Below are 12343 nucleotides of genomic sequence, written 5' to 3' on the forward strand. Positions count from 1 at the left end.
AATATCATAAATTTCTATATATGCAGATGCAAATGCCGATGATTAGCTCCTAACCACACATTAATTTCAGCAGTCTAGATAATGACCCAAAAGGGATCTAAATCAATTATCACAATTTCAATAGGCATCAGCCAATCCTACACACCATACCAACAATCAGCATAGAGAAAAGGAAGATGCTACGATGTTCACCCTTAAAATAATGCATATGGTACACTTTTGTGTTATTTTAGTCTCTATATTTTCAAATCACTCGATTTTAACACTGAATTTTATATTTTGTCTCTTTTTGTCCCAATTGAAACTGGTAGTTAAGTTTTTTAATGAAAATTGGCCATGTGCATGTCACGTGCCTTATTTTAAAGGGTAAAATTGTAAATTTAATATTTTATATATTATTCAGCCATCTCAGTGAGTTAACTCACTCAAATAAACACACATGGATCTCAATTGTAGAAAGAGATAGTTTTTGTTTAATAGATGGTTCAACAAGAAAAAAGAAAGGGGGTTCGTTCGACAGTGGGGCTCAGTTGGGGTAAGGCCGTGAGATTCGACTGGTGTCCGTTGCTGAGGTCACGACTAGAGACCATTACTTTTGTTGCGGCTACAACCGCTGTAGATTGTGAGATTTCATCTTTGTCATCATCACCTCCTCATCTCTATTGCATGCTATTTACCATTTTAGGCAACAGAATTGATCCAAGTTTTTCCTCCTTAAAATAAATAAAAACTTAACCAAGTTCTTTATGGAATTGTTTGTAAATTTTCTTATATTACTTTGAAAAAAGTCTTTCTGTCAATGGCGTTTTGCTAAGATATTATGGAATTGATTCAATGTGAAAATTTTAGAGACATTGTCCGATAAAAAAAGTCAAGTTCCGTTTGGCACTAGTAATCTTAGAAGTTTGAGATAAATATTATGATCTAGTTAGGAGGGGAGGGGGGGGGGGGGGAACGCAACTAATACAGGTAATACGTAATATAAAAATAATTAATAATACAACACATATTTCAATATAAAGATACAACAATTATTTTTTTTATCTATATGATTAATGAATGGCCAACAATACTACATTTATTTCTTTTTAATGATATTTACCATCTCATGGTCATGATTGCATTGGTTAAATTGGTTCCATCAGTAGGGGCAATTTCAAGGCAATTGTGATAAATGATATGGTAAAAATGTGATCATGTAAATGAATGACTTTGCCTAGTGACAAAAGGATAGACCCTAAGAATGAACCGTAAACCCAAACATATGGAGTTCGACTCTTACTAGTGTTTCTCAGACTTAACTGATATGTGTGATTTGTAAACAATTTTTAGAAGGAAAGTGATTAAGAGCTCTAAAATTAGAGCTCTAATATGAGCTCTAGTGATGTGGAAAAAAAAAAAAAATCATATGGTGGAACTCATTATTAAAGCTCTCTCTAAAGCTCTTCCTCTAGAACTCCTAAATATTTTTCTTTTTAAAATTTGAGATTTACTGTCCAATGTGGCTTGCATGATTGCATTGGTTAAGTTTGTTCCATCACCCCCATTCTGTAATTACCTCTTTTGTCCTTATTAGCCATAGAGATTCGAGAGTAGGAGAGAAATAAGTTGGGGGGGCGCTGTTCGTGTGGGAACCATAATTAAGTAAATTCCCAACTAAAAAATCTTCCCACACAAGCAAAAATTGAAAACCACCATCTAGGGAACAAGATTTATCAAATTTAAATTTGGATAAAAATCTTGCAAAACACCTCTACTCATTGGCTCAAATTTATATGAAATTGAGTTTTACCCATTTTTTTAGCCCAATTTAAAGAAGACTTAAATATATATACTTGATCATTTTGTAATTTTCAAATTTATCACTCTATCATTACTGAAGTTTTACCCAAATTTACGTTCAAACCTAAGCCTATCCATTGGAATGTCACATCAAATCAAACTTAGATTTTTAATTAAATTTGCAGCAGTACTACATCCACACAATTTCTTCCCCTCACAATCATCCCCTTAATGAGGTGCCAAAACAAAATGCATATAAAGAGAGTTTTGAAGGAATTTTGAATGTAGATCAAGTTTTCAAATTTTGCTTGTCACATCATTTGATTTGGGGGGGGGGGGAATTATGTGAATGAATCATTTTTCTTAAATTTGAGTAAAAATTGAAGGGCCGAAAATGGCCTAACAAGCTTTTTAAAATCTGGCCTAAATTCAGTTGAAATAAGCTTAAATTATTTTACAATAGGCCTACATAGACTAGTTTATTGGTTTTGTCGTAATGCTTGGTTAGTTGGTTTATTGTTTAGGGCAAATTACACCAGTAATCCCTATATTTTATTTCTTGTATCATTTTGATCCCTACACTTTCAATTGATTCAATTTTGACCATTCATTTTAAATTTTATGTCAGTTGGTCTAATTGATAATATTGTTAGTGTTTTTTAAAGAAAATTATCACTAAATTAGTTGAGGTTAACTCACTGAGTTGAGTAAATTTATAGTTGTACCCTTAAAAATATGACACATAACACTTAAGTGCATATTTTCTATAAAATAAAAAATAAAAATAAAAAAACGCTAAGAGTTCAAATCAATTGAACCAAATTGAGACAAAGTCATAAATTTAAAGTCAAAATCGAGCCAATTGAAATTACAAGGACTAAAATTTCACAATGACCAAAATACAAGAACTACCGTCGTAATTTGTCCCATTGTTTATTGACTAATACCATTCTAAAGCAAGGCAAATACCTAACCATAAGAAATTGTGAGTGTTGAGCAAGAATTCTAAGGTTGACTTAATAAGACACCTATAAATATACCTTTCTGTATATGACAAAAATATAAGCTGATCTAACAAGGTTGAACTAGTTACTCCAAAAGGAGAGCCTAAAGGAGAACAACATGGGAGAGTTCAATACTAAGTGTCAAAGGTTATGAGGATGAGCAGGGCTGTGTGCCTTTGTGCCCTCCTAGGAATGCTTTTTAGTGTCTATCTTGGCTTATTTTTGAATGTGTGTCCAAGGAATTTGGAGGAAAGAAAACACATCACTTTAAGAATAAATTTGGTGAGTTTGAATTTGTTTCACTTTTTATATTTATCTAAATATTTGGTATCTACTTTTGACTCATTTCTATAAAAAATTAACCCCGTGTTTCCTAGAAAACAAAAATAAAAAATGAAACACAATAAATAAATAAAAAGTGATAATTCTCATGTCTTCCATCTCATTTTAGTTTTCAATCTTATGATTTTTAATCTTCTCCTAATCGACAATTTGAAATCCAAATGTACAGATCAATCATATAGCATTGTGGCAGGAGGATTCATGATGGCTTCATCACTTTGACAATCAAAGTTCTCCATTTCTCCATTGCCAAATGTATACAGTTCAGATACTTAAGAGGCCACTGCAGCCTGCACATTCGACTACATCCATGCTATTTTTGGTTTCGTTGACTCGATCAGTTTCTTCAATGTACTCTTGATTTTGATTTGCTTAGTCTCTTTGTAAAGTTCATTCAAGCCAAAATGCTGTCGTCGATCGCTATTGAACTAACACAATTGCAACAGCCCAACATTTCGGACCACAACTCCTTTTATCCAGTCCACTAAAGAAACCTGGACACATATGGAAAGGGTTGCTTCAAATGGAGATAGCATTATTTGAGCCTACTTTGATTCTACGGGTCGCGTCATCTTCAACCTCACTCCATTCTTATTAATAATCGAACCCACATAACGAAATTGCTCACCCTTTGGTATCTCCTGCTTTTCAACCTCAACTTGTCTGTTATTTCTATTTCTACTGTTAGTGAAGCAATGTTCCAAGTGTACAATTTCAGTATTATTTTAAAATGTTTTTTAATGACTCAAGTGCTTCTGTTCTATCTAAATTTCTAATTTAGCGTTAATTCCTCTTTTAATTTCATCCAATATGATAATAACATCTGTAAATAGCATAAATCATAAGACATCGTCTAAAATATGTCTAATCAATTCATCTATAATTAAGGCAAATAGGTACGGACTTGAGGCTAACTCTTGGTGTAATCTTCACATAATCAGAAATTCATTTGTTTTTCTTCCAAGTGAATTAATTGTTGTCACAATTCCATTATACATGCCCTTCATCGCATTAATATAACCTCTTTGTCAATATTTTTTTCTCTAACACCCACCATATTACATCTCTAAGCACACCCCATCTTAAGTTTTTTTTTTTTTTTTTTTTTCCCCTAAATCCATAAAACTATAAGCATATCTACTTGGATGAAAATTTCAGCTAAATATTTCACTGATTTAATATGAAACCAAGAATAATTAAACGAGGAAAATAGAGATCAAGTGATAAATTTATAAAATTACCAAAAGACCATATGGCAAAATAGCTGGGGTAAAAAGTGTCTATAAGCAAATGTTCACTATCTTATAAAACAGCAACTTTTCTTTGATAAATTATATGAAAACAAGCTACAACTTAACCGTATGAGAAACAGGATAAGGAATGTAGAATCAATGCAGCTCTACACCATTGAGCCAATTAAGCGCAGGTAACATCTTAACCAGAAACAACTTAAACTCTTCTTCAGCAACAACATTCCCAATAATGTCTAATTGTGTCAACTCCGAGTCTTTAAAAATTGCAAATGCTTCGCAGTAATTTGTCACATTGACACCACTAATTGCAAATTCACCAAAATTCCAATCACTTCCTACTGTATGGGAGAGGGGAGAAGAGCACAAGTACCTTCTTGTGTTGACAGCATGTGCACCGATTTCGTTGTATGAGATATCCAACACTTTCAATGACTGTAGCAGTGTTAAAGGCTCCAGGGCAGAAAAACTACCCATTTTGTTGTTACTAAGGTTCAAGCAAGAAAGAAGCTGCATAGCCTGCAATCCTGTCATAAAGACCAATAAAAAGCACTCAGTTACTTTCATTTAAATAATCATTAGAAATGCCTTTTAAGCAGCAAAATGCACCATGAAACTATCAAGAATTTGACTGGCACCATTTTACAAAATAAAGATGGCCATTTCATTTAAATAATCATTAGAAATACCTTCCAAGCATCAAAATGCACCATGAAACTATCAAGACTTTGACTGGCACCATTTTACAAAATAAAGATGGCCATGCAATAAACTAATGTTGTACAAATGTGTTTATGTATAATATTGTATATATGAAGACATAATACACATATAGATGGACAGACAGACAGACAGATAGATATAGAAATACAATGAATTGAAAATCAAAACCAAAAAAACAGATTCAAGTGACAACGAAAATTTTAAAGAATTAATTGTAGTTTACCTTCAATTGAGCTAAGTTGGTTGTGGCTGAGGTCTAACATTTGGACCCACAGTAATTTCTCAATAGACCCAATATGTGACAATGAAAGATTACTAAGTCGTAAACAGATATAATTATTGGTGCCTGATGATGCCGAGTCCCTGTAATGACAGCAATGCCTCAGCAAAGATTCTGGACTGGAGGTCAGCTGCAGAAGCACAAAAAATATGAGAATCTGTGTTATAGAAAAATCAGTAATCTATAACAAAGGTTCAAGGCAAATCTTTAACACTAACTCTTACTAATATTATTGACTAGAGATCTCTCTGGGTGTGTGTTGCAAAGAACTATCAGAGATTCTTACACAAGACATTCGCAATTCCAATGAACATAACTATATAGTTTAGTTAGACTAATCTCAATAAAAATAATAATAAACCCACTATATGAACAGATCAGCCACTAAATAGTTGAACTACTTTGAATTCTAGATGAACTTATTGAAGAAGCATGCCCATCTGTTTACTTAAATGAGCATGTAAAACAGCATGTTTATAGGACTGCAATACAAGTACAACTATTTGGACTTTGGATGGCTAAAGGGTCATTTGACCTAGTTCTTACGCAAAATGAGTGAAAGCCTAAGCAAGAGCTGAGCCAATTTCTTTCAGTTTAAGTGTGAAAAACTTTTCACTATGTTGAGCGAAGCCCTCAAACCTAGTAACATTTAGATTCTTTAATAAGAGGGCATTCAGTAGCTATCATCGGATTTCTAATTTGATGCAAGCATGATGAGTGGTGACAACCTCACGTGTCCAGAGTTAGATGAAAGGCTTATCAATCTGTCATGTGTAACATAGACCAATTTACATAGCAGTATGTAGGAATGATATGATCCAAGTTGAAGGTGACTTTAGCCTAAGAGGGTGTGTGGGTTGAGGCTGTGACAGCATGCCTTTGTATAGCAACAATTGAAGAAGACTGTTTCCATGGGACTTTGCCACCTGGGCTTGTTAAGTAGAAAACAGATATTTTCATTTTAAGTGTTGTTTTACTAATATATTTTAAGCCTATCTATGACTTTATATAACGAGCTTTTAGGCATAATTTCATATAAGATATCTGTGCTGGCCAATCAAGTAATCACTACGTCAGTAGGATATTAAAACCACCAGGAAATAATATCTGATGGTATTCACAAAATGAGCAGAGACAAACAGGAGTAGCTTGTCTGTTTTGGTCAAACTGAGCTCAAACAATAACAGCACAAATTCAACCAAACTAGAACCAGGCACAAGCACTGCTCCTTACCTGCTAAGTTAAGCACAAACACACAATACATTGTTTGCTGCTCAACTCAGATCAGCTTGTTCTTACTCCTAAATGCAATGGTTCAAAGCTCTAGCTCTCCTCAAGGAGAACATGAAATATTAACGAGATATTACTCATACATCCAGCACAACAATAAAAAATGAACCTAAATGGACTGTTACACAGTAATATAGAAGAGAAGAGATATTCACCTGCTTTAACACAACTAAGCTGTATTCATCCTTGTAGTATTGAGAATGTGGCAGGTCCAATGTCATAAGATCACTATATAATTCTTTAACTTCTTCAGAATGGACCATCTTGCATGTCTCTGGAGTTTTATCATATGACATCATTGCATCATGTGCAGTCAACAATCTTGCAAGCATAAGCTTTCAAATTTTACTACAATAACTAAACGGAAGAAAATAAGAGGACATTGGACAAACAATTAAGCTGCTTTGATACTGCAAAGCTATTCATGAATGAATTGCACATACCAGTTTATCTCTGACAGCAATTCCCGGAAAAGAGCTATCTCATTAACTATAGTCTCAGCGCTCCACTTAGAGGCTGTTGACTCATTCACCCCACTATTCCTCAGTTGATTGAAAATTTTAATTTGGGTTGGTTCCTGAAGATGTGTTTCACCAGTATGAAAATTTTCATCTCCCCATGAAATCATCTCTGCACTTTTCATTTCAGCATGTCACAAACCATGAGGTTGTATTAAAACTGTAAATTCAAAATGAGTAGGATGGCTATGGTGAAATCCACTCAGAGACACGATTCCCTGAGAATGTCCAAGGCTGACCTTTACTAGATGAGTTTGTAAAGAATGGAGATTCTCTTCGTGAAAAGTTTAATGTGTTACCCAAGCTTGGGAACTCCCAGAGTTGTTTGTTGAAAGTGGTGACCAAATTAAATCTTTATTTGTGTTATGTACAGATTGCAAAGTTATTGTAGATGAGCTCACACCTTCAACTGCTTCATTGAAATAAAGAATGAATGGAATTATCCCATTATTAAGATGGAAACTTGTGACAGGAGACGAAGCACAAGTATCCAGGAAACCATCTGCTGATACATTAAGATTAAAACCATGAGGTGGCCAGGTAGAAACCAACAGAGGATTCTCCACTTCTAACTGCTTGCTCAAGAAGCCGAAGATGATAAAACCATCCACTTTGATAATCCGGGTCAGTAAAAAGAGCTTGGTGTACAAGGTCATACTCCTCTGTCAGAACTTTCTCGTTTGAGAAAGATCCTTGAGCCCTTTTCTCAAGTAAATGAGACATAATTACACTGCAGAACATTTATGGCAAGGTAAAGTAGAATAAAAACAAGAAATGTGTTTAAGCAAACAGACAGAGACATCACAAGGTAAAACATGCACACAAAGCAACAGGCATTTTTGTGTAGATTGAAAAAGAAAAACAAAAGCCACAATTGGACAGGAAACTTAATTTTCTAATCCTGCTAGAATAGATAGAATATCAAAAGGTAGCAGGTGTTTCATCATGCAGTTTCCACTATAACATTAATGTGCATAAGAATTGATCATTTGACTCCAAAGCAAAGTTGAAAGTTAATCAAGCTACAATTTTATGTAACATCACATGCCAGATTTACACACATAGAAAGCTGCTTAAACAGTAATAGAAAGCTGCTTAAACAGTAATACATACAGAAAAATGCCGTTGAAGATTAATCTGAAATAAACACCATTTGTTTCTTTTTTGGAATCTGTTAGGCTAATGACCATTTAAATAGTTAAGTGCTTATCAACTTTTGCTATAAGGAATAGAACTAATGAATATTTTTTCCCATGTTCCAAAAGATACATGCAAGGAGATAGCATTTCGCAACCTTGCATCACAATATACCATCAACACAAGTTACATGTTTTAAAGTGGATGTGTTATATAACATTGCATGCCATCAATATCTTATCAACCTTGCGTCACATTACAAGATTACTTACACCCAGTCTGTCATGCTTTACCTATTTTGAATGTTTGTATTACATAAACAATAAGTCACATGTTTTAAAGTGGATATTCGAATATTTTGCCTTTAACTAAAATGTCATAAAAAAAACCCCTATGTGGCAGAAAATTCACAAAATTTTTTGTATGTTCTATATAACTATGCATACTACCACTAGATATTCTGCTTCTAACGGGACCAAAGCTAGAATTAATTTCAAAGTTCCAACACATTTTTCCTAAAGCAATTTTTGCAAAAGAATCTAAGGATTATACAATTAAAGAATTATCAGTGATAACTTGATAAGATACATCATAAACATTGTGAAAAACAAATTATAACTGAACCATGAAGCCAGATAAAACAGTATGACTTTGGCACATCTCATTGTAATGCTGCAATAACAACAGGCACGAAAAAAAACTTGAGAATCAAACAATGGCACAAAAAAGCATTTTTCTCCACTAGTCCATTTTAATTATGATGATCCAAATGGTAAAATAACATTGAGATACAAGCATACCTACGATTATGCCAAGAAGAATAGTTACTGAAGTTTTCGTTTATCAAATCAGTTGTGAAGTTTGGTTCCTCTGCATCTAATCTGTTCTTTAATGCTGCCACAAATCTGAAAATAAAGACCAAATTAGACCATCCGAAAATACGTGTAGTTCCTCTGCATCTGATCTGTTCTTTAATGCTGCCACAAATCTGAAAATAAAGACCAAATTAGACCATTTGAAAATACAGTCCTTCAATATATTAAAGTAAATCAAGCCCAAATCTTCACCTCCAGTAATTCCATGCATGGAAATTCCTGGAATCTTTCTTAGCACCCATTTACGATGATACCAGGCACCATAAGACCTATAATTCTTTGCCAATGCGCGCTCTGTCTGCATATATATTGAGTTCTTTCATAAAATTCAAAATAAATTGAACCCAACCACAATACACAACATAATTACAATTGACCGCTGAAAAAACCAAAGAAAAGAAAGCGACGTAATATTTCAAAATCACATGGTTTAAAATTTTAAAATTTCAAAACAAACTTTGCACTGAATGCAATTTAACCAAATAGCCCTATTTGGCACAGTTGACTTTGTGTTCAGCTGAATTTCTTTTTCTTTTCCTACAGTTTTTCAGCAACCAAACAGCATCAAATACATGGACAGAAAAAGAAATAGATATATTTTTTCACATGAGTGGTTCCGACAAATGTACAACTCTCAGTTCTTCACTGTAAATAGATTTAATGGAGTCTGGATCAATCTCTGTATCAGTCTCAGAATGACTGAGAATGTGTTCAACAGCAAATTTTCTGTAATTCCTAGCTGTGAGATACTCAGGATTGGCCTCAAGAAGCTTTGCATTGACCTCTAGGGCTTCTTTCATGTAACTGAAAAATTTGCACATACAAATACAAGATTGTTCAAAATTATCACTGTTTATTAGATCACATCAGTGCCGGCTTAAGCATAAGGCAGGTAAAGCATGTGCTGGGACTCAAAATTGTGCAAAGGCCTCAAAATTTTGGGAAATTTCTCAGAGGCCTCAAAATTTCCAATACGCCAAAAAACCTATTTATGTTTTTTTTTTTTTTTTTAAAAAAAAAAAAAAAAAAAAGAGCATCCAACAAATCAAATATAATCATTTCTTATATTAATACAATTATTATTATTATCATTTTGAAGTACAGAAAAAAAGACAGATTCTACTTTCCTATTTTATATGTTGTTTGCCTTATCTTATTTAGAAATAAATACATAGTTTCTTGTGGTTTGTAAACTAAAGTGCACCGTTTGACATTCCATCCAAATTAGCAGTAAGTGTGAAACACTTGCCTCATAAGAGTATTTAGCGGGATTTACCTTAATTCACTAATAGTGAAATAAGGAAATAATGCATGCCATCGCATGCCTCACCAATTGTATCATTTTTACATGAATCGGGGATATAGGAGTAATCATTATTTACATGATTACAATACAGTCAATTGTCCTATAAGGACATTAAAGAGGCCTATAAGACCTCGACCGTGGTGGGCCTTTGCATTAAGAGAAAAGCCATCCCACTCCTTTTAAAGCTTCATGACAGCAATATTTGCTTGGGGCAGGTTCGACCTGTTTGTTACCGGCATTCTGTGCTTAACACATACCACACTCAAAAGCGATAGCCGCTCCATGCTCCATATTTCCTTCCCTTGACACAAATCAAATGCTTTACACATTTTTCTGTCAATGAAGGGATGGAGGAGGTGAGTGAGCAGAGCAGAGAGGCAGCCCTTGGGGGGGAGGGTAGAGTAATGATGATGTTACATCATTACTATATAATGTAAATGTCCTGTAAGGACATTAAAGAGGCCTATAAAGATAGTTATAGGTTACTAGATAGTGCATTTTAGTCCGCAAACCATAAGGTGTTATATGTTTATTTTCAAATGCTAAGAGGTAAACCACACCTAAAGAACAAGTGAAATTTGACTTAAAAAATTCATTATCGACATCATAAATCTAATTTGATAGAGAAAATTTATATTAAAAAAAAATTGCAATTAATTTACAAATTTATGTTTAAGTTAGGTCTCATATTATATATTTAATGATAAAAATTAAATAGAATGTAACAAAAATGCTGTATTGAACTAATTTGAAAAGTTAGAAGTTTAAGGATTTTGGCATAATTTATTCACACAATTTATTTATTTATTTAAAAAACTAAATATAAAAGGCCTCGTTTAAATTGTTGCTTTAGGCCTCAAAGTTTCTTGAGCCACATAGTTCAATACAGTACAATATGAATAAATAATTTTACATCGTGTATAAAATTTGAACAGGCTACTGAAAAATTTACACAATTGACAATTTTGACAATACAAATGGAAGATTGTACAAAATGATCAGCGTTGAGATCACAGAGTTCAAAACAACACAATTCGAATACATAATTTTACACTCGTGTGTCAAATTTGAACAATACACAATTCACAATACAAATTGAAGATTGCTCAAACTTAACAGCGTTTAGATCACAGAGTTCAATACAATACAATACAATACAACACAACACAATACAATGCGAAACATACATATAGACGAAGATATACATATATATATATATAGAGAGAGAGAGAGAGGAGTCACATTTTGTTGTGATGAAAATGGAGGAAGTGAGATTGGAGGGGCGTAGTTTAGCAGCTTTGAGAGCTAAAGCTTTTTCTTCTTCTGGAGTTGGGGCTTTCCGAGGACGACCATGCATTTTTCGTGCTGAGAGAGAGAGAGAGAGAGAGAGAGAGGCAAAGAGTGTTGGACTGTTAAACGATCGAGCGCCAGTCGTGAGAGAACGTGAGAGAACGAAGGGTAGATTACGTACTTTGATCTGTCTTCATAGGTAAGGAAAGGAAGCTTCTATTTTCACATTCCCATTTTAATAATAATTAATTTTATTATAATTTTATTTTCAAGTGAAATTATTATTATGAACATCAAATAAATATATTCAAAAGTTGAATGTTAAAAAAATATAAAAAAATTGAAATTCTACTTTTGAACAAGTTATTTATTTTTAGAATGCTAATTTTAAACCAATTATTTATTGAAAAAGATGTGTATAGAGTGTAATGGGTGTGTATAAATAGATGCTCCCGTAAAGAAAGTAGAATAAATCAAAGAGGGGCAAATTAAAAACTATTTAATAAATCTAGGTTATATAGAAATTCCTCAAAGAGAAACATTATG

At 33.3% G+C, this 12343-nt stretch overlaps 1 pseudogene across 1 annotated transcript; it reads right to left on the reverse strand.

Moving 5' to 3' along the window:
* Nucleotides 1-4338: 4338 nt before the first annotated feature.
* On the reverse strand, nt 4339-11890 carry LOC145789035 (geranylgeranyl transferase type-2 subunit alpha 1-like; annotated as a pseudogene). Its single transcript, XR_014343867.1, has 7 exons — nt 11750-11890; nt 9394-9499; nt 9127-9314; nt 7115-7919; nt 6827-7019; nt 5325-5511; nt 4339-4905 (listed from the first exon to the last, which is right to left on the reverse strand). The product of XR_014343867.1 is annotated as a geranylgeranyl transferase type-2 subunit alpha 1-like (transcript).
* Nucleotides 11891-12343: the final 453 nt, after the last annotated feature.

Source organism: Camellia sinensis, chromosome 11, assembly GCF_055761805.1.
Source record: "Camellia sinensis isolate YWXY chromosome 11, ASM5576180v1, whole genome shotgun sequence".
In the NCBI taxonomy this organism is placed as follows: Eukaryota; Viridiplantae; Streptophyta; class Magnoliopsida; order Ericales; family Theaceae; genus Camellia; species Camellia sinensis.